Source organism: Arachis ipaensis, chromosome B3 (assembly GCF_059453495.1).
Source record: "Arachis ipaensis isolate K30076 ecotype BB chromosome B3, ASM5945349v1, whole genome shotgun sequence".
Taxonomy (NCBI): Eukaryota; Viridiplantae; Streptophyta; class Magnoliopsida; order Fabales; family Fabaceae; genus Arachis; species Arachis ipaensis.
Genome location: NC_142438.1, coordinates 60,632,371 through 60,655,423, shown reverse-complemented (window position 1 = coordinate 60,655,423; position 23,053 = coordinate 60,632,371). Strand labels below are relative to the sequence as shown.

The 23,053-nt window shown below is 38.8% G+C and overlaps 3 non-coding genes across 3 annotated transcripts; all 3 read left to right on the top strand.

The window, feature by feature from the left end:
- Positions 1-855: 855 nt before the first annotated feature.
- On the top strand, positions 856-959 carry LOC148570812 (small nucleolar RNA R71). Its single transcript, XR_015880494.1, has one exon. It is a non-coding gene; the product is annotated as a small nucleolar RNA R71 (small nucleolar RNA).
- Positions 960-9,995: 9,036 nt separating this feature from the next.
- On the top strand, positions 9,996-10,099 carry LOC148570811 (small nucleolar RNA R71). Its single transcript, XR_015880493.1, has one exon. It is a non-coding gene; the product is annotated as a small nucleolar RNA R71 (small nucleolar RNA).
- Positions 10,100-19,133: 9,034 nt separating this feature from the next.
- Positions 19,134-19,237, top strand: LOC148570810 (small nucleolar RNA R71). The gene has a single exon (XR_015880492.1). It is a non-coding gene; the product is annotated as a small nucleolar RNA R71 (small nucleolar RNA).
- The last annotated feature ends 3,816 nt before the right edge of the window (positions 19,238-23,053 follow it).

The window sequence follows — 23,053 nt, the reverse complement described above, 5'->3', positions numbered from 1 at the left end:
TCAGAGGGAAGCTCCTTATTGATCACTGGACGTCCCAGGAGGTCTTCCTCCTTTGGATTCACGTCCTCTCCTCTCCTCACAGGTTCGGCCATGGCGCTTATGTCAATGGCCTTGCACTCTCCTTTTGGGTTCTCTTCTGTATTGCTTGGGAGAGTACTAGGAGGGATTTCAGTGATCCTTTTACTCAGCTGGCCCACTTGTGCTTCCAAATTTCTAATGGAAGACCTTGTTTCATTCATGAAACTTACAGTGGCCTTGGACAGATCAGAGACTAGATTTGCTAAATTAGAAGCATTTTGTTCAGTGTTCTCTGCCTGTTGCTGAGTGGATGATGGAAAAGGTTTATTATTGTTAAACCTGTTTCTTCCACCATTATTAAAGCCTTGTTGGGGCTTTTGATCCTTCCATGAGAAATTTGGATGATTTCTCCATGTTGCGTTATAGGTGTTTCCATAAGGTTCACCTAAGTAATTTACCTCTGCTATTGCAGGGTTCTCAGGATCATAAGCTTCTTCTTCAGAAGATGCCTCTTGAGTACTGTTGGATGCAGCTTGCATTCTATGCAGACTCCGAGAAATCATATTGACTTGCTGAGTCAATATTTTGTTCTGAGCCAATATGGCATTCAGAGTATCAACCTCAAGAACTCCCTTCTTCATAGGCGTCCCATTACTCACAGGATTCCTTTCAGAAGTGTACATGAACTGGTTATTAGCAACCATGTCAATGAGTTCTTGAGCTTCTGCAGGCGTTTTCTTTAGGTGAATGGATCCACCTGCAGAAGTGTCCAGTGACATCTTTGATAGCTCAGATAAACCATCATAGAATATATCCAGGATGGTCCATTCTGAAAGCATGTCAGAAGGACACTTTTTGGTCAACTGTTTGTATCTTTCCCAAGCTTCATAGAGGGATTCACCTTCTTTCTGTCTGAAGGTTTGAACATCAGCTCTGAGCTTGCTCAGCTTTTGAGGAGGAAAGTACTTGGCTAAGAAAGCCGTGACCAGCTTATCCCAAGAGTTCAGGCTGTCTTTAGGTTGAGAATCCAACCATAATCTAGCTCTGTCTCTTACAACAAAAGGGAAAAACATGAGCCTGTAGACTTCAGGATCTACTCCATTAGTCTTAACAATATCACATATCTGCAAGAATTCAGTTAAAAACTGAAAAGGATCTTCAGATGGAAGTCCATGAAACTTGCAGTTCTGCTGCATCAGAGAAACTAATTGAGGTTTCAGCTCAAAGTTGTTTGCTCCAATGGCAGGAATGGAGATGCTTCTTCCATGTAAATTGGAATTAGGTGCAGTGAAGTCCCCAAGCATCTTCCTTACATTATTATTATTTTCGGCTTCCATCTCCTCTTCCTGTTCAAAAATTTCTGAAAGGTTATCTCTGGATTATTGTATTTTGGCTTCTCTTAATTTTCTCTTTAGAGTCCTTTCAGGTTCTGGATCTGCTTCCACAAGAATGTTCTTATCCTTGCTCCTGCTCATATGACAAAGAAGAAGGCACAGAAAAATAATAATAATAATAGAGATCCTTTATACCATAATATAGGGATCCCTTTGTGAGTGGAAGAAAAGAGGGGGAGACAAAGAATGTGATTGTAAAGGAAGAAACACAACTGTACGGATGGAAGAGATGTGAGATGAGATGTTAGGATATGAATGAATAAATAGAATAGGATGGGGGAGGGATAATTTTCGAAAATTATTTTGAAAAAGAGTTAGTGATTTTTGAAAAATGGTTTTTGAAAAATGTTAGAAATTTTCGAAAATTAAGATTTTAAAAATTAAAATAATTAATAAATTAAAAAGAAATTTTGAAAAAGAGGGGAGATATTTTCGAAAATTAGAGAGAGAGAGAGTTAGTTAGGTAGTTTTGAAAAAGTTAAGAAACAAACAAAAAGTTAGTTAGTTAGTTGAAACAAATTTTGAAAAGATAAGAAGTTAGGAAGTTAGAAAAGATATTTTGAAAAGATATTTTTGAACAAGATAAGATAAGAAGATATTTTGAAAAGATATGATAGGAATTAGTTTTGAAAAAGATTTGATTTTTAAAATCACAATCAATGACTTGATTCATAAGAAATCACAAGATATGATTCTAGAACTTAAAGTTTGAATCTTTCTTAACAAGCAAGTAACAAACTTCAAATTTTTGAATCAAAACATTAATTGATTATGTTATTTTCGAAAATTTGGTATAAAAATAAGAAAAAGATTTTTGAAAAATATTTTTGGAATTTTCGAAAATAACTAAGAATTTTGAAAAAGATTTGATTTTTGAAAAAGATTTTGAAAAAGATAAGATTTTCAAATTGAAAATTTGATTTGACTCATGAGAAACAATTTGATTTTAAATATTTTTGAAAAAGTCAACTCAAATTTTCGAATTTGATGAGAGAAAAAGGGAAAGATATTTTTTTTTATTTTTTTTGAATTTTTATAATGAGAGAGAAAAACACAAAAAAAATGCAATGCATGAAATTTTTAGATCAAAACATGTGATGCATGCAAGAATGCTATGAATGTCAAGATGAACACCAAGAACACTTTGAATGTCATGATGAACATCAAGAACATATTTTTGAAAAAAAATTTTTATGCAAAGAAGACATGCAAGACATCAAACTTAGAATTCTTTAATGCTTAGGCACTAAGAATTCAAGAATGCATATGATAAACATGAAAAGACACAAAACAAAAAATCATCAAGATCATACAAGAAGACTTACCAAGAACAACTTGAAGATCATGAAGAACACTATGAATGCATGATATTTTCGAAAAATGCTAGATGCATATGCAAGTGACACCAAACTTATGATATGACTCAAGACTCAAACAAGAAACAGAAAATATTTTTGATTTTTATGATTTTCTAAATTTTTTTTTTAGATTTTTATTTTATATTTTTCGCATATTAAGAGAAAAAAATAAGGATTCCAAAAATTTTTAATATGAATTCCAGGAATCTTGCCATGTTAGTCTAAAGCTTCAGTCCAGGAATTAGACATGGCTCACTAGCCAGCCAAGCTTTCAAAGAAAGCTCCAGTCCAAAACACTAGACATGGCCAATGGCCAGCCAAGCTTCAGCAGGTGATCATGGATCAGCAGCAGGTGGATGAGCAACAACTAGGTTGCTCTTGATAACAAATTGCAAGCCTCAGTCCAAATGAATTTAGACATGGCTTTACAGCCAGCCAGGCTTCACATGCTTCATGAAACACTAGAATTCATTCTTAAAAATTTTGAATAAATTTTTGAAAACATTTTTTTTTTCGAAAACAGATGAGAAAGTTTTGAAAGATTTTTGAAAAATTTTTGAAAAGAAAACAAAAAGAAAATTACCTAATCTGAGCAACAAGATGAACCGTCAGTTGTCCAAACTCGAACAATCCCCGGCAACGGCGCCAAAAACTTGGTGCACGAAATTGTGATGTCCAGGCTCAAACAATCCCCGGCAACGTGAGCAACTTGGTGCTCTGATCTCAATACATAATTGTCACAACTTCGATACAACTAACCAGCAAGTGCACTGGGTCGTCCAAGTAATACCTTACGTGAGTAAGGCTCGAATCCCACGGAGATTGTTGGTATGAAGCAAGCTATGGTCACCTTGTAAATCTCAGTCAGGCAGATATAAAGTGATAATGGTGTTTTCGAATATTATATAATAAAATAGGGATAGAGATACTTATGTAAATCATTGGTAGGAATTTCAGATAAGCGAATGGAGATGCTTTTCGTTCCTCTGAACCTCTGCTTTCCTGCTATCTTCATCCAATCAGTCTTACTCCTTTCCATGGCTGGCTTTATGCAAGGGCATCACCGTTGTCAGTGGCTACATCCCCTCCTCTCAGTGAATAATATGCTCACGCACCCTGTCACGGCACGGCTATTCATCTGTCGGTTCCCGATCATGCTGGAATAGGATTCACCCTCCTTTTGCGTCTGTCACTAACGCCCAGCACTCGCGAGTTTGAAGCTCGTCACAGTCATTCAATCATTGAATCCTACTCAGAATACCACAGACAAGGTTTAGACCTTCCGGATTCTCTTGAATGCCGCCATCATTTTAGCTTACGCCACGAAGATTCTGGTTAGGAGATCTAAGAGATACTCATTCTAGCTTAATTCATGTAGAACAGAAGTGTTTGTCAGGCACGCGTTCATAAGGGAGAAGGATGATGAGCGTCACACATAATCATCACCTTCATCACGTTCTTGGGTGCGAATGGATATCTTAGAAGCGAAATAAGAAGAATTGAATAGAAAACAGTAGTACTTTGCATTAATCTTTGAGGAACAGTAGAGCTCCACACCTTAATCTATGGAGTGTAGAAACTCTACCGTATGAAAATACATAAGTGAAGGTCCAGGCATGGCCGTGTGGCCAGCCCCTATGGTCTAAGAACAATGCGTTCAATGATGGTCAAAAAGACGCCTAATACAATAGTAAGAGGTCCTATTTATAATAAACTAGTCACTAGGGTTTACATAAGTGAGTAATTGATGCATAAATCCACTTCCTGGGCCCACTTGGTGTGTGTTTGGGCTGAGCCTGAGTGTTGCACGTGCAGAGGCCATTTGTGGAGTTGAACGCCAGTTTCTGTGCCAGTTTGGGCGTTCAGCTCTGGTTTTGGATCCTTTTCCGGCGCTGGACGCCAGATTTGGGTAGAAGGCTGGCGTTGAACGCCAGTTTACGTCGTCTATTCTTGGCCAAAGTATGGACTATTATATATTGCTGGAAAGCGCTGGATGTCTACTTTTCAACGCAATTGGAATCGCGCCATTTCGAGTTCTGTAGCTCCAGAAAATCCACTTTGAGTGCAGGGAGGTCAGAATCCAACAGCATCAGCAGTCCTTCTTCAACCTCTGAATCTGATTTCAGCTCAAGTCCCTCAATTTCAGCCAGAAAATACCTGAAATCACAGAAAAACACACAAACTCATAGTAAAGTCCAGAAATGTGAATTTAACATAAAAACTAATGAAAACATCCCTAAAAGTAACTAGATCCTACTAAAAACATACTAAAAACAGTGTCAAAAAGCGTATAAATTATCCGCTCATCACAACACCAAACTTAAATTGTTGCTTGTTCCCAAGCAACTGAAAATCAAATAGGATAAAAAGAAGAGAATATACTATAAATTCCAAACTATCAATGAAACATAGCTTCAATCATATGAGCGGGACTTATAGCTTTTTGCCTCTTGAATAGTTTTGGCATCTCACTTTATCCATTGAGGTTCAGAATGATTGGCATCTATAGGAACTTCAGATTTCGAATAGTGCTATTGACTCTCCTAGTTCAGTATGATGATTCTTGAACACAACTTCTTTATGAGTCTTGGCCGTGGCCCTAAGCAATTTGTTTTCCAGTATTACCACCGGATACATAAATGCCACAGACACATAATTGGGTGAACCTTTTCAGATTGTGACTTAGCCTTGCTAAAGTCCCCAAATAGAGGTGTCCAGGGTTCTTAAGCACACTCTTTGTTTTTTTTTTTTTTTCTTTTTGCTTTGGACCTTGACTTTAACCGCTCAGTCTCAAGTTTTCACTTGACACCTACACGCCACAAGCACATGGTTAGGGACAGCTTGGTTTAGCCGCTTAGACCAGGATTTTATTCCTTTAGGCCCTCCTATCCACTGATGCTCAAAGCCTTGGGATCCTTTTTATTTGCCCTTGCCTTTTGGTTTTAAGGGTTATTGGCTTTTTCTGCTTGCTTTTTCTTTTTCTTTCTATTTTTTTTTTCGCCTATTTTTTTCTTCTCCTTTTTTTTTTTTTTCTGCAAGCTTTGTTCTTTGCTGCTTTTTCTTGCTTCAAGAATCATTTTTATGATTTTTCAGATTATCAAATAACATGTCTCCTAGTCATCATTCTTTCAAGAGCCAACATATTTAACATTCTTAAACAACAACTTCAAAAGACATATGCACTGTTCAAGCATTCATTCAGAAAACAAGAAGCATTGTCACCACATCAATATAATTAAACTAAGTTCAAGGATAAATTCAAAACTCATGTACTTCTTGTTCTTTTGAATTAAAACATTTTTCATTTAAGAGAGGTGATGGATTCATAGGACATTCATATCTTTAAAACAAAGTTACTAACTACTAATGATCATGTAATGAAGGCACAAACATAGATAAGCACATAATACAGAAAACGAAAAACAGAAAAAGCAAGAACAAGGAATGAATCCACCTTAGTGATGGTGGCGTTTCCTTCTTGAGGAACCAATGATGTCCTTGAGCTCTTCTATGCCTCTTCCTTGTCTTTGTTGCTCCTCCCTCATTGCTTTTTGATCTTCTCTTATTTCATGAAGCATGATGGAGTGCTCTTGGTGTTCCACCCTTAGTTGTCCCATATTGGAACTTAATTCTCCCAGGGAGGTGTTGATTTGCTCCCAATAATTTTGTGGAGGAAAGTGCATTTGAGGCATCTCAGGGATCTCATGGAAATGAGCTTCTTGCGCCTCTTGAGCTCCATGACTGGGCTCTCTTGCTTGCTCCATCTTTTTCTTAGTGATGGGCTTGTCCTCTTTGATGAGGATATCTCCCTCTATGTCAATCCCAGCCGAATTGCATAGGTGGTAGATGAGGTGAGGAAAGGCTAACCTTGCCATGGTGGAGGACTTGTCAGCCACCTTGTAGAGTTCTTGAGGTATAATCTCATGAACTTCCACCTCTTCTCCAATCATGATGCTATGGATCATGATGGCCCGGTCTATAGTAACTTCAGACCGGTTGCTAGTGGGAATGATTGAGCATTGAATAAACTCCAACCATCTTTTAGCTATAGGCTTGAGGTCCAATCTTCTTAGTTGAACCGGCTTGCCTTTGGAGTCAATCTTCCATTGAGCTCCTTCTACACATATGTCCATAAGGACTTGGTCCAACCTTTGATCAAAGTTGACTCTCCTTGTGTAGGGGCATGCGTTCTCTTCCATGTATGGCAAGTTGAACGCCAACCTCACATTCTCCGGACTAAAATCCAAGTATTTCCCCCGAACCATTGTAACATAGTTCTTTGGATCCAGGTTCTTACTTTGATCATGGTTCTTGGTGATCCATGCATTGGCATAGAACTCTTGAACCATTAGGATGCCGACTTGTTGGATGGGATTTGTTATAACTTCCCAACCTCTTCTTTGAATTTCATGTCGGATCTCCGGATACTCATTTCTTTTGAGTTTAAAAGGGACCTCAGGGATCACCTTCTTCTTGGCCACAACATCATAGAAGTGGTCTTGATGGGCTTTGGAGATGAACCTTTCCATCTCCCATGACTCGGATGTGGAAGCTTTTATCTTCCCTTTCCCTCTTCTAGAGGATTCTCCGGTCTTAGATGCCATCAATGGTAATGGAAAAACAAAAAAAGCTATGCTTTTACCACACCAAACTTAGAATATTGCTCGCCCTCGAGCAATAAACAAAAGAATAGAAGAAGAAGAAGAAGAAATATGGAGAGGGAGAGGGAGATGTGGTTTCGGCCAAGAGGAGTGTAGAGGGGTGTGTTGTGTGAATTTGATAAAGAATGGAGGTCTTTATATAGGGAAGGGAGGGGGGTTATTGTTCGGCCATATGGGTGGGTTTGGGTGAGAAATTGGTTTTGAATTTTGAAGGTAGGTGGAGTTTATGAGGTAGGTTTATAGGGAAGAGTGGATGGATGTGAGTGGTGAAGGTTTAGTGGGGAAGAGAGATTGAGGTGATTGGTGAAGGCTTTTTGGGGAAGAGTGTTTATGGGGTTATGTGAAAGAGAGTGGTGAGAAGAAGTGAGTGGAGGTAGGTGGGGATCCTGTGGGGTCCACAGATCCTGAGTGGATCTTGTGGGGTCCACAGATCCTGAGGTGTTCAAGGATTTACATCCCTGCACCCATTAGGCATGTAAAAATGCCTTTGTATCCAACTCTGGGCGTTCAGCGCCAGGTTGGTGGCCATTTTAGGCGTTCAACGCCCATCTGTGTGCCATTTCTGGCGTTGAACGCCAGAACCATGCCTGTTCTGGCGTTCAGCGCCCAGAAGCTGCCCATTTTGGGCGTTCAGTGCCAGAACCATGCTCTGTTCTGGCGCTGAACGCCAAACAGATGCTCCTCCAGGGTGTGATTTTTCTTCTGCTGTTTTTGATTCCGTTTTCAATTTTTATGTTTATTTTGTGATTCCACATGATCATGAACCTAAGAAAACATGAAAAATAATAAAAATAAGAATTAGATAAACATTGGGTTGCCTCCCAACAAGTGCTTCTTTAATGTCAATAGCTTGACAGTGGGCTCTCATGGAGCCTCACAGATGTGCAGAGCTTTGTTGAGACTCTCCAACACCAAACTTAGAGTTTGGATATGGGAGTTCAACACCAAACTTAGAGTTTGGTTGTGGCCTCCCAACACCAAACTTAGAGTTTGACTGTGGGGGCTTTGGTTGACTCTGCTGGGAGAGAAGCTTTTCCTGCTTCCTCTCCATGGTTGCAGAGGGGGATCCTTGAGTTTTGAATACAAGGGAGTTCTCATTCCATTGAAGGAATATTTCACCTCTGTCAACATCAATCACAGCTCTTGCTGTGGCCAGGAAAGGTCTTCCTAGGATGATGGATTCATCCTCTTCCTTTCCAGTATCCAGGACTATGAAATCAGCAGGTATGTAAAGGCCCTCAACCTTTACTAATACATCTTCTACTTGTCCATAAGCCTGTTTTCTTGAGCTGTCTGCCATCTCCAGTGAGATTTTAGCAGCTTGCACCCCATAGATTCCCAGTTTCTCTATTACAGAGAGGGGCATGAGGTTTATTCCTGAACCAAGGTCACACAGAGCCTTAAAGACTATGGTGCCTATGGTGTAGGGTATTATGAACTTTCCAGGATCCTGTCTCTTCTGAGGCAATGTCAGTTGATCCAGATCACTTAGTTCATTGATGAACAAGGGAGGTTCAACTTCCCAAGCATCAATGCCAAATAATTTGGCATTCAGCTTCATGATTGCACCAAGAAACTTGGCAATTTGCTCTTCAGTGACATCCTCATTCTCTTCAGAAGAGGAATACTCATCAGAGCTCATGAAGGGCATAAGGAGGTTCAATGGAATCTCTATGGTCTCTAGATGGGCCTCAGAGTCCTTTGATTCCTCAGAGGGAAGCTCCTTATTGATCACTGGACGTCCCAGGAGGTCTTCCTCCTTGGGATTCACGTCCTCTCCTCTCCTCACAGGTTCGGCCATGGCGCTTATGTCAATGGCCTTGCACTCTCCTTTTGGGTTCTCTTCTGTATTGCTTGGGAGAGTACTAGGAGGGATTTCAGTGATCCTTTTACTCAGCTGGCCCACTTGTGCTTCCAAATTTCTAATGGAAGACCTTGTTTCATTCATGAAACTTACAGTGGCCTTGGACAGATCAGAGACTAGATTTGCTAAATTAGAAGCATTTTGTTCAGTGTTCTCTGCCTGTTGCTGAGTGGATGATGGAAAAGGTTTATTATTGTTAAACCTGTTTCTTCCACCATTATTAAAGCCTTGTTGGGGCTTTTGATCCTTCCATGAGAAATTTGGATGATTTCTCCATGTTGAGTTATAGGTGTTTCCATAAGGTTCACCTAAGTAATTTACCTCTGCTATTGCAGGGTTCTCAGGATCATAAGCTTCTTCTTCAGAAGATGCCTCTTGAGTACTGTTGGATGCAGCTTGCATTCTATGCAGACTCTGAGAAATCATATTGACTTGCTGAGTCAATATTTTGTTCTGAGCCAATATGGCATTCAGAGTATCGACCTCAAGAACTCCCTTCTTCATAGGCGTCCCATTACTCACAGGATTCCTTTCAGAAGTGTACATGAACTGGTTATTAGCAACCATGTCAATGAGTTCTTGAGCTTCTGCAGGCGTTTTCTTTAGGTGAATGGATCCACCTGCAGAAGTGTCCAGTGACATCTTTGATAGCTCAGATAAACCATCATAGAATATATCCAGGATGGTCCATTCTGAAAGCATGTCAGAAGGACACTTTTTGGTCAACTGTTTGTATCTTTCCCAAGCTTCATAGAGGGATTCACCTTCTTTCTGTCTGAAGGTTTGAACATCAGCTCTGAGCTTGCTCAGCTTTTGAGGAGGAAAGTACTTGGCTAAGAAAGCCGTGACCAGCTTATCCCAAGAGTTCAGGCTGTCTTTAGGTTGAGAATCCAACCATAATCTAGCTCTGTCTCTTACAGCAAAAGGGAAAAGCATGAGCCTGTAGACTTCAGGATCTACTCCATTAGTCTTAACAATATCACATATCTGCAAGAATTCAGTTAAAAACTGAAAAGGATCTTCAGATGGAAGTCCATGAAACTTGCAGTTCTGCTGCATCAGAGAAACTAATTGAGGTTTCAGCTCAAAGTTGTTTGCTCCAATGGCAGGAATGGAGATGCTTCTTCCATGTAAATTGGAATTAGGTGCAGTGAAGTCCCCAAGCATCTTCCTTACATTATTATTATTTTCGGCTGCCATCTCCTCTTCCTGTTCGAAAATTTCTGAAAGGTTATCTCTGGATTATTGTATTTTGGCTTCTCTTAATTTTCTCTTCAGAGTCCTTTCAGGTTCTGGATCTGCTTCCACAAGAATGTTCTTATCCTTGCTCCTGCTCATATGACAAAGAAGAAGGCACAGAAAAATAATAATAATAATAGAGATCCTTTATACCATAATATAGGGATCCCTTTGTGAGTGGAAGAAAAGAGGGGGAGACAAAGAATGTGATTGTAAAGGAAGAAACACAACTGTACGGATGGAAGAGATGTGAGATGAGATGTTAGGATATGAATGAATAAATAGAATAGGATGGGGGAGGGATAATTTTCGAAAATTATTTTGAAAAAGAGTTAGTGATTTTTGAAAAATGGTTTTTGAAAAATGTTAGAAATTTTCGAAAATTAAGATTTTAAAAATTAAAATAATTAATAAATTAAAAAGAAATTTTGAAAAAGAGGGGAGATATTTTCGAAAATTAGAGAGAGAGAGAGTTAGTTAGGTAGTTTTGAAAAAGTTAAGAAACAAACAAAAAGTTAGTTAGTTAGTTGAAACAAATTTTGAAAAGATAAGAAGTTAGGAAGTTAGAAAAGATATTTTGAAAAGATATTTTTGAACAAGATAAGATAAGAAGATATTTTGAAAAGATATGATAGGAATTAGTTTTGAAAAAGATTTGATTTTTAAAATCACAATCAATGACTTGATTCATAAGAAATCACAAGATATGATTCTAGAACTTAAAGTTTGAATCTTTCTTAACAAGCAAGTAACAAACTTCAAATTTTTGAATCAAAACATTAATTGATTATGTTATTTTCGAAAATTTGGTATAAAAATAAGAAAAAGATTTTTGAAAAATATTTTTGGAATTTTCGAAAATAACTAAGAATTTTGAAAAAGATTTGATTTTTGAAAAAGATTTTGAAAAAGATAAGATTTTCAAATTGAAAATTTGATTTGACTCATGAGAAACAATTTGATTTTAAATATTTTTGAAAAAGTCAACTCAAATTTTCGAATTTGATGAGAGAAAAAGGGAAAGATATTTTTTTTTATTTTTTTTTGAATTTTTATAATGAGAGAGAAAAACACAAAAAAAAATGCAATGCATGAAATTTTTAGATCAAAACATGTGATGCATGCAAGAATGCTATGAATGTCAAGATGAACACCAAGAACACTTTGAATGTCATGATGAACATCAAGAACATATTTTTGAAAAAAAATTTTTATGCAAAGAAGACATGCAAGACATCAAACTTAGAATTCTTTAATGCTTAGGCACTAAGAATTCAAGAATGCATATGATAAACATGAAAAGACACAAAACAAAAAATCATCAAGATCATACAAGAAGACTTACCAAGAACAACTTGAAGATCATGAAGAACACTATGAATGCATGATATTTTCGAAAAATGCTAGATGCATATGCAAGTGACACCAAACTTATGATATGACTCAAGACTCAAACAAGAAACAGAAAATATTTTTGATTTTTATGATTTTCTAAATTTTTTTTTTTTGGATTTTTATTTTATATTTTTCGCATATTAAGAGAAAAAAATAAGGATTCCAAAAATTTTTAATATGAATTCCAGGAATCTTGCCATGTTAGTCTAAAGCTTCAGTCCAGGAATTAGACATGGCTCACTAGCCAGCCAAGCTTTCAAAGAAAGCTCCAGTCCAAAACACTAGACATGGCCAATGGCCAGCCAAGCTTCAGCAGGTGATCATGGATCAGCAGCAGGTGGATGAGCAACAACTAGGTTGCTCTTGATAACAAATTGCAAGCCTCAGTCCAAATGAATTTAGACATGGCTTTACAGCCAGCCAGGCTTCACATGCTTCATGAAACACTAGAATTCATTCTTAAAAATTTTGAATAAATTTTTGAAAACATTTTTTTTTTCGAAAACAGATGAGAAAGTTTTGAAAGATTTTTGAAAAATTTTTGAAAAGAAAACAAAAAGAAAATTACCTAATCTGAGCAACAAGATGAACTGTCAGTTGTCCAAACTCGAACAATCCCCGGCAACGGCGCCAAAAACTTGGTGCACGAAATTGTGATGTCCAGGCTCAAACAATCCCCGGCAACGTGAGCAACTTGGTGCTCTGATCTCAATACATAATTGTCACAACTTCGATACAACTAACCAGCAAGTGCACTGGGTCGTCCAAGTAATACCTTACGTGAGTAAGGCTCGAATCCCACGGAGATTGTTGGTATGAAGCAAGCTATGGTCACCTTGTAAATCTCAGTCAGGCAGATATAAAGTGATAATGGTGTTTTCGAATATTATATAATAAAATAGGGATAGAGATACTTATGTAAATCATTGGTAGGAATTTCAGATAAGCGAATGGAGATGCTTTTCGTTCCTCTGAACCTCTGCTTTCCTGCTATCTTCATCCAATCAGTCTTACTCCTTTCCATGGCTGGCTTTATGCAAGGGCATCACCGTTGTCAGTGGCTACATCCCCTCCTCTCAGTGAATAATATGCTCACGCACCCTGTCACGGCACGGCTATTCATCTGTCGGTTCCCGATCATGCTGGAATAGGATTCACCCTCCTTTTGCGTCTGTCACTAACGCCCAGCACTCGCGAGTTTGAAGCTCGTCACAGTCATTCAATCATTGAATCCTACTCAGAATACCACAGACAAGGTTTAGACCTTCCGGATTCTCTTGAATGCCGCCATCATTTTAGCTTACGCCACGAAGATTCTGGTTAGGAGATCTAAGAGATACTCATTCTAGCTTAATTCATGTAGAACAGAAGTGTTTGTCAGGCACGCGTTCATAAGGGAGAAGGATGATGAGCGTCACACATAATCATCACCTTCATCACGTTCTTGGGTGCGAATGGATATCTTAGAAGCGAAATAAGAAGAATTGAATAGAAAACAGTAGTACTTTGCATTAATCTTTGAGGAACAGCAGAGCTCCACACCTTAATCTATGGAGTGTAGAAACTCTACCGTATGAAAATACATAAGTGAAGGTCCAGGCATGGCCGTGTGGCCAGCCCCTATGGTCTAAGAACAATGCGTTCAAAGATGGTCAAAAAGACGCCTAATACAATAGTAAGAGGTCCTATTTATAATAAACTAGTCACTAGGGTTTACATGAGTGAGTAATTGATGCATAAATCCACTTCCTGGGCCCACTTGGTGTGTGTTTGGGCTGAGCCTGAGTGTTGCACGTGCAGAGGCCATTTGTGGAGTTGAACGCCAGTTTCTGTGCCAGTTTGGGCGTTCAGCTCTGGTTTTGGATCCTTTTCCGGCGCTGGACGCCAGATTTGGGTAGAAGGCTGGCGTTGAACGCCAGTTTACGTCGTCTATTCTTGGCCAAAGTATGGACTATTATATATTGCTGGAAAGCGCTGGATGTCTACTTTCCAACGCAATTAGAATCGCGCCATTTCGAGTTCTGTAGCTCCAGAAAATCCACTTTGAGTGCAGGGAGGTCAGAATCCAACAGCATCAGCAGTCCTTCTTCAACCTCTGAATCTGATTTCAGCTCAAGTCCCTCAATTTCAGCCAGAAAATACCTGAAATCACAGAAAAACACACAAACTCATAGTAAAGTCCAGAAATGTGAATTTAACATAAAAACTAATGAAAACATCCCTAAAAGTAACTAGATCCTACTAAAAACATACTAAAAATAGTGTCAAAAAGCGTATAAATTATCCGCTCATCACAACACCAAACTTAAATTGTTGCTTGTTCCCAAGCAACTGAAAATCAAATAGGATAAAAAGAAGAGAATATACTATAAATTCCAAACTATCAATGAAACATAGCTTCAATCATATGAGCGGGACTTATAGCTTTTTGCCTCTTGAATAGTTTTGGCATCTCACTTTATCCATTGAGGTTCAGAATGATTGGCATCTATAGGAACTTCAGATTTCGAATAGTGCTATTGACTCTCCTAGTTCAGTATGATGATTCTTGAACACAACTTCTTTATGAGTCTTGGCCGTGGCCCTAAGCACTTTGTTTTCCAGTATTACCACCGGATACATAAATGCCACAGACACATAATTGGGTGAACCTTTTCAGATTGTGACTTAGCCTTGCTAAAGTCCCCAAATAGAGGTGTCCAGGGTTCTTAAGCACACTCTTTGTTTTTTTTTTTTTTTTTTTGCTTTGGACCTTGACTTTAACCGCTCAGTCTCAAGTTTTCACTTGACACCTACACGCCACAAGCACATGGTTAGGGACAGCTTGGTTTAGCCGCTTAGACCAGGATTTTATTCCTTTAGGCCCTCCTATCCACTGATGCTCAAAGCCTTGGGATCCTTTTTATTTGCCCTTGCCTTTTGGTTTTAAGGGTTATTGGCTTTTTCTGCTTGCTTTTTCTTTTTCTTTCTATTTTTTTTTTCGCCTATTTTTTTCTTCTCCTTTTTTTTTTCTGCAAGCTTTGTTCTTTGCTGCTTTTTCTTGCTTCAAGAATCATTTTTATGATTTTTCAGATTATCAAATAACATGTCTCCTAGTCATCATTCTTTCAAGAGCCAACATATTTAACATTCTTAAACAACAACTTCAAAAGACATATGCACTGTTCAAGCATTCATTCAGAAAACAAGAAGCATTGTCACCACATCAATATAATTAAACTAAGTTCAAGGATAAATTCAAAACTCATGTACTTCTTGTTCTTTTGAATTAAAACATTTTTCATTTAAGAGAGGTGATGGATTCATAGGACATTCATATCTTTAAGACAAAGTTACTAACTACTAATGATCATGTAATGAAGGCACAAACATAGATAAGCACATAATACAGAAAACGAAAAACAGAGAAAGCAAGAACAAGGAATGAATCCACCTTAGTGATGGTGGCGTTTCCTTCTTGAGGAACCAATGATGTCCTTGAGCTCTTCTATGCCTCTTCCTTGTCTTTGTTGCTCCTCCCTCATTGCTTTTTGATCTTCTCTTATTTCATGAAGCATGATGGAGTGCTCTTGGTGTTCCACCCTTAGTTGTCCCATATTGGAACTTAATTCTCCCAGGGAGGTGTTGATTTGCTCCCAATAATTTTGTGGAGGAAAGTGCATTTGAGGCATCTCAGGGATCTCATGGAAATGAGCTTCTTGCGCCTCTTGAGCTCCATGACTGGGCTCTCTTGCTTGCTCCATCTTTTTCTTAGTGATGGGCTTGTCCTCTTTGATGAGGATATCTCCCTCTATGTCAATCCCAGCCGAATTGCATAGGTGGTAGATGAGGTGAGGAAAGGCTAACCTTGCCATGGTGGAGGACTTGTCAGCCACCTTGTAGAGTTCTTGAGGTATAATCTCATGAACTTCCACCTCTTCTCCAATCATGATGCTATGGATCATGATGGCCCGGTCTATAGTAACTTCAGACCGGTTGCTAGTGGGAATGATTGAGCATTGAATAAACTCCAACCATCTTTTAGCTATAGGCTTGAGGTCCAATCTTCTTAGTTGAACCGGCTTGCCTTTGGAGTCAATTTTCCATTGAGCTCCTTCTACACATATGTCCATAAGGACTTGGTCCAACCTTTGATCAAAGTTAACTCTCCTTGTGTAGGGGCGTGCGTTCTCTTCCATGTATGGCAAGTTGAACGCCAACCTCACATTCTCCGGACTAAAATCCAAGTATTTCCCCCGAACCATTGTAACATAGTTCTTTGGATCCAGGTTCTTACTTTGATCATGGTTCTTGGTGATCCATGCATTGGCATAGAACTCTTGAACCATTAGGATGCCGACTTGTTGGATGGGATTTGTTATAACTTCCCAACCTCTTCTTTGAATTTCATGTCGGATCTCCGGATACTCATTTCTTTTGAGTTTAAAAGGGACCTCAGGGATCACCTTCTTCTTGGCCACAACATCATAGAAGTGGTCTTGATGGGCTTTGGAGATGAACCTTTCCATCTCCCATGACTCGGATGTGGAAGCTTTTATCTTCCCTTTCCCTCTTCTAGAGGATTCTCCGGTCTTAGATGCCATCAATGGTAATGGAAAAACAAAAAAAGCTATGCTTTTACCACACCAAACTTAGAATATTGCTCGCCCTCGAGCAATAAACAAAAGAATAGAAGAAGAAGAAGAAGAAATATGGAGAGGGAGAGGGAGATGTGGTTTCGGCCAAGAGGAGTGTAGAGGGGTGTGTTGTGTGAATTTGATGAAGAATGGAGGTCTTTATATAGGGAAGGGAGGGGGGTTATTGTTCGGCCATATGGGTGGGTTTGGGTGAGAAATTGGTTTTGAATTTTGAAGGTAGGTGGAGTTTATGAGGTAGGTTTATAGGGAAGAGTGGATGGATGTGAGTGGTGAAGGTTTAGTGGGGAAGAGAGATTGAGGTGATTGGTGAAGGCTTTTTGGGGAAGAGTGTTTATGGGGTTATGTGAAAGAGAGTGGTGAGAAGAAGTGAGTGGAGGTAGGTGGGGATCCTGTGGGGTCCACAGATCCTGAGTGGATCTTGTGGGGTCCACAGATCCTGAGGTGTTCAAGGATTTACATCCCTGCACCCATTAGGCATGTAAAAATGCCTTTGTATCCAACTCTGGGCGTTCAGCGCCAGGTTGGTGGCCATTTTAGGCGTTCAACGCCCATCTGTGTGCCATTTCTGGCGTTGAACGCCAGAACCATGCCTGTTCTGGCGTTCAGCGCCCAGAAGCTGCCCATTTTGGGCGTTCAGTGCCAGAACCATGCTCTGTTCTGGCGCTGAACGCCAAACAGATGCTCCTCCAGGGTGTGATTTTTCTTCTGCTGTTTTTGATTCCGTTTTCAATTTTTATGTTTATTTTGTGATTCCACATGATCATGAACCTAAGAAAACATGAAAAATAATAAAAATAAGAATTAGATAAACATTGGGTTGCCTCCCAACAAGTGCTTCTTTAATGTCAATAGCTTGACAGTGGGCTCTCATGGAGCCTCACAGATGTGCAGAGCTTTGTTGAGACTCTCCAACACCAAACTTAGAGTTTGGATATGGGAGTTCAACACCAAACTTAGAGTTTGGTTGTGGCCTCCCAACACCAAACTTAGAGTTTGACTGTGGGGGCTCTGGTTGACTCTGCTGGGAGAGAAGCTTTTCCTGCTTCCTCTCCATGGTTGCAGAGGGGGATCCTTGAGTTTTGAATACAAGGGAGTTCTCATTCCATTGAAGGAATATTTCACCTCTGTCAACATCAATCACAGCTCTTGCTGTGGCCAGGAAAGGTCTTCCTAGGATGATGGATTCATCCTCTTCCTTTCCAGTATCCAGGACTATGAAATCAGCAGGTATGTAAAGGCCCTCAACCTTTACTAATACATCTTCTACTTGTCCATAAGCCTGTTTTCTTGAGCTGTCTGCCATCTCCAGTGAGATTTTAGCAGCTTGCACCCCATAGATTCCCAGTTTCTCTATTACAGAGAGGGGCATGAGGTTTATTCCTGAACCAAGGTCACACAGAGCCTTAAAGACCATGGTGCCTATGGTGTAGGGTATTATGAACTTTCCAGGATCCTGTCTCTTCTGAGGCAATGTCAGTTGATCCAGATCACTTAGTTCATTGATGAACAAGGGAGGTTCAACTTCCCAAGCATCAATGCCAAATAATTTGGCATTCAGCTTCATGATTGCACCAAGAAACTTGGCAATTTGCTCTTCAGTGACATCCTCATTCTCTTCAGAAGAGGAATACTCATCAGAGCTCATGAAGGGCATAAGGAGGTTCAATGGAATCTCTATGGTCTCTAGATGGGCCTCAGAGTCCTTTGATTCCTCAGAGGGAAGCTCCTTATTGATCACTGGACGTCCCAGGAGGTCTTCCTCCTTGGGATTCACGTCCTCTCCTCTCCTCACAGGTTCGGCCATGGCGCTTATGTCAATGGCCTTGCACTCTCCTTTTGGGTTCTCTTCTGTATTGCTTGGGAGATTACTAGGAGGGATTTCAGTGATCCTTTTACTCAGCTGGCCCACTTGTGCTTCCAAATTTCTAATGGAAGACCTTGTTTCATTCATGAAACTTACAGTGGCCTTGGACAGATCAGAGACTAGATTTGCTAAATTAGAAGCATTTTGTTCAGTGTTCTCTGCCTGTTGCTGAGTGGATGATGGAAAAGGTTTATTATTGTTAAACCTGTTTCTTCCACCATTATTAAAGCCTTGTTGGGGCTTTTGATCCTTCCATGAGAAATTTGGATGATTTCTCCATGTTGAGTTATAGGTGTTTCCATAAGGTTCACCTAAGTAATTTACCTCTGCTATTGCAGGGTTCTCAGGATCATAAGCTTCTTCTTCAGAAGATGCCTCTTGAGTACTGTTGGATGCAGCTTGCATTCTATGCAGACTCTGAGAAATCATATTGACTTGCTGAGTCAATATTTTGTTCTGAGCCAATATGGCATTCAGAGTATCGACCTCAAGAACTCCCTTCTTCATAGGCGTCCCATTACTCACAGGATTCCTTTCAGAAGTGTACATGAACTGGTTATTAGCAACCATGTCAATGAGTTCTTGAGCTTCTGCAGGCGTTTTCTTTAGGTGAATGGATCCACCTGCAGAAGTGTCCAGTGACATCTTTGATAGCTCAGATAAACCATCATAGAATATATCCAGGATGGTCCATTCTGAAAGCATGTCAGAAGGACACTTTTTGGTCAACTGTTTGTATCTTTCCCAAGCTTCATAGAGGGATTCACCTTCTTTCTGTCTGAAGGTTTGAACATCAGCTCTGAGCTTGCTCAGCTTTTGAGGAGGAAAGTACTTGGCTAAGAAAGCCGTGACCAGCTTATCCCAAGAGTTCAGGCTGTCTTTAGGTTGAGAATCCAACCATAATCTAGCTCTGTCTCTTACAGCAAAAGGGAAAAGCATGAGCCTGTAGACTTCAGGATCTACTCCATTAGTCTTAACAATATCACATATCTGCAAGAATTCAGTTAAAAACTGAAAAGGATCTTCAGATGGAAGTCCATGAAACTTGCAGTTCTGCTGCATCAGAGAAACTAATTGAGGTTTCAGCTCAAAGTTGTTTGCTCCAATGGCAGGAATGGAGATGCTTCTTCCATGTAAATTGGAATTAGGTGCAGTGAAGTCCCCAAGCATCTTCCTTACATTATTATTATTTTCGGCTGCCATCTCCTCTTCCTATTCGAAAATTTCTGAAAGGTTATCTCTGGATTATTGTATTTTGGCTTCTCTTAATTTTCTCTTCAGAGTCCTTTCAGGTTCTGGATCTGCTTCCACAAGAATGTTCTTATCCTTGCTCCTGCTCATATGACAAAGAAGAAGGCACAGAAAAATAATAATAATAATAGAGATCCTTTATACCATAATATAGGGATCCCTTTGTGAGTGGAAGAAAAGAGGGGGAGACAAAGAATGTGATTGTAAAGGAAGAAACACAACTGTACGGATGGAAGAGATGTGAGATGAGATGTTAGGATATGAATGAATAAATAGAATAGGATGGGGGAGGGATAATTTTCGAAAATTATTTTGAAAAAGAGTTAGTGATTTTTGAAAAATGGTTTTTGAAAAATGTTAGAAATTTTCGAAAATTAAGATTTTAAAAATTAAAATAATTAATAAATTAAAAAGAAATTTTGAAAAAGAGGGGAGATATTTTCGAAAATTAGAGAGAGAGAGAGTTAGTTAGGTAGTTTTGAAAAAGTTAAGAAACAAACAAAAAGTTAGTTAGTTAGTTGAAACAAATTTTGAAAAGATAAGAAGTTAGGAAGTTAGAAAAGATATTTTGAAAAGATATTTTTGAACAAGATAAGATAAGAAGATATTTTGAAAAGATATGATAGGAATTAGTTTTGAAAAAGATTTGATTTTTAAAATCACAATCAATGACTTGATTCATAAGAAATCACAAGATATGATTCTAGAACTTAAAGTTTGAATCTTTCTTAACAAGCAAGTAACAAACTTCAAATTTTTGAATCAAAACATTAATTGATTATGTTATTTTCGAAAATTTGGTATAAAAATAAGAAAAAGATTTTTGAAAAATATTTTTGGAATTTTCGAAAATAACTAAGAATTTTGAAAAAGATTTGATTTTTGAAAAAGATTTTGAAAAAGATAAGATTTTCAAATTGAAAATTTGATTTGACTCATGAGAAACAATTTGATTTTAAATATTTTTGAAAAAGTCAACTCAAATTTTCGAATTTGATGAGAGAAAAAGGGAAAGATATTTTTTTTTATTTTTTTTTGAATTTTTATAATGAGAGAGAAAAACACAAAAAAAATGCAATGCATGAAATTTTTAGATCAAAACATGTGATGCATGCAAGAATGCTATGAATGTCAAGATGAACACCAAGAACACTTTGAATGTCATGATGAACATCAAGAACATATTTTTGAAAAAAAATTTTTATGCAAAGAAGACATGCAAGACATCAAACTTAGAATTCTTTAATGCTTAGGCACTAAGAATTCAAGAATGCATATGATAAACATGAAAAGACACAAAACAAAAAATCATCAAGATCATACAAGAAGACTTACCAAGAACAACTTGAAGATCATGAAGAACACTATGAATGCATGATATTTTCGAAAAATGCTAGATGCATATGCAAGTGACACCAAACTTATGATATGACTCAAGACTCAAACAAGAAACAGAAAATATTTTTGATTTTTATGATTTTCTAAATTTTTTTTTTTTGGATTTTTATTTTATATTTTTCGCATATTAAGAGAAAAAAATAAGGATTCCAAAAATTTTTAATATGAATTCCAGGAATCTTGCCATGTTAGTCTAAAGCTTCAGTCCAGGAATTAGACATGGCTCACTAGCCAGCCAAGCTTTCAAAGAAAGCTCCAGTCCAAAACACTAGACATGGCCAATGGCCAGCCAAGCTTCAGCAGGTGATCATGGATCAGCAGCAGGTGGATGAGCAACAACTAGGTTGCTCTTGATAACAAATTGCAAGCCTCAGTCCAAATGAATTTAGACATGGCTTTACAGCCAGCCAGGCTTCACATGCTTCATGAAACACTAGAATTCATTCTTAAAAATTTTGAATAAATTTTTGAAAACATTTTTTTTTTCGAAAACAGATGAGAAAGTTTTGAAAGATTTTTGAAAAATTTTTGAAAAGAAAACAAAAAGAAAATTACCTAATCTGAGCAACAAGATGAACCGTCAGTTGTCCAAACTCGAACAATCCCCGGCAACGGCGCCAAAAACTTGGTGCACGAAATTGTGATGTCCAGGCTCAAACAATCCCCGGCAACGTGAGCAACTTGGTGCTCTGATCTCAATACATAATTGTCACAACTTCGATACAACTAACCAGCAAGTGCACTGGGTCGTCCAAGTAATACCTTACGTGAGTAAGGCTCGAATCCCACGGAGATTGTTGGTATGAAGCAAGCTATGGTCACCTTGTAAATCTCAGTCAGGCAGATATAAAGTGATAATGGTGTTTTCGAATATTATATAATAAAATAGGGATAGAGATACTTATGTAAATCATTGGTAGGAATTTCAGATAAGCGAATGGAGATGCTTTTCGTTCCTCTGAACCTCTGCTTTCCTGCTATCTTCATCCAATCAGTCTTACTCCTTTCCATGGCTGGCTTTATGCAAGGGCATCACCGTTGTCAGTGGCTACATCCCCTCCTCTCAGTGAATAATATGCTCACGCACCCTGTCACGGCACGGCTATTCATCTGTCGGTTCCCGATCATGCTGGAATAGGATTCACCCTCCTTTTGCGTCTGTCACTAACGCCCAGCACTCGCGAGTTTGAAGCTCGTCACAGTCATTCAATCATTGAATCCTACTCAGAATACCACAGACAAGGTTTAGACCTTCCGGATTCTCTTGAATGCCGCCATCATTTTAGCTTACGCCACGAAGATTCTGGTTAGGAGATCTAAGAGATACTCATTCTAGCTTAATTCATGTAGAACAGAAGTGTTTGTCAGGCACGCGTTCATAAGGGAGAAGGATGATGAGCGTCACACATAATCATCACCTTCATCACGTTCTTGGGTGCGAATGGATATCTTAGAAGCGAAATAAGAAGAATTGAATAGAAAACAGTAGTACTTTGCATTAATCTTTGAGGAACAGTAGAGCTCCACACCTTAATCTATGGAGTGTAGAAACTCTACCGTATGAAAATACATAAGTGAAGGTCCAGGCATGGCCGTGTGGCCAGCCCCTATGGTCTAAGAACAATGCGTTCAATGATGGTCAAAAAGACGCCTAATACAATAGTAAGAGGTCCTATTTATAATAAACTAGTCACTAGGGTTTACATAAGTGAGTAATTGATGCATAAATCCACTTCCTGGGCCCACTTGGTGTGTGTTTGGGCTGAGCCTGAGTGTTGCACGTGCAGAGGCCATTTGTGGAGTTGAACGCCAGTTTCTGTGCCAGTTTGGGCGTTCAGCTCTGGTTTTGGATCCTTTTCCGGCGCTGGACGCCAGATTTGGGTAGAAGGCTGGCGTTGAACGCCAGTTTACGTCGTCTATTCTTGGCCAAAGTATGGACTATTATATATTGCTGGAAAGCGCTGGATGTCTACT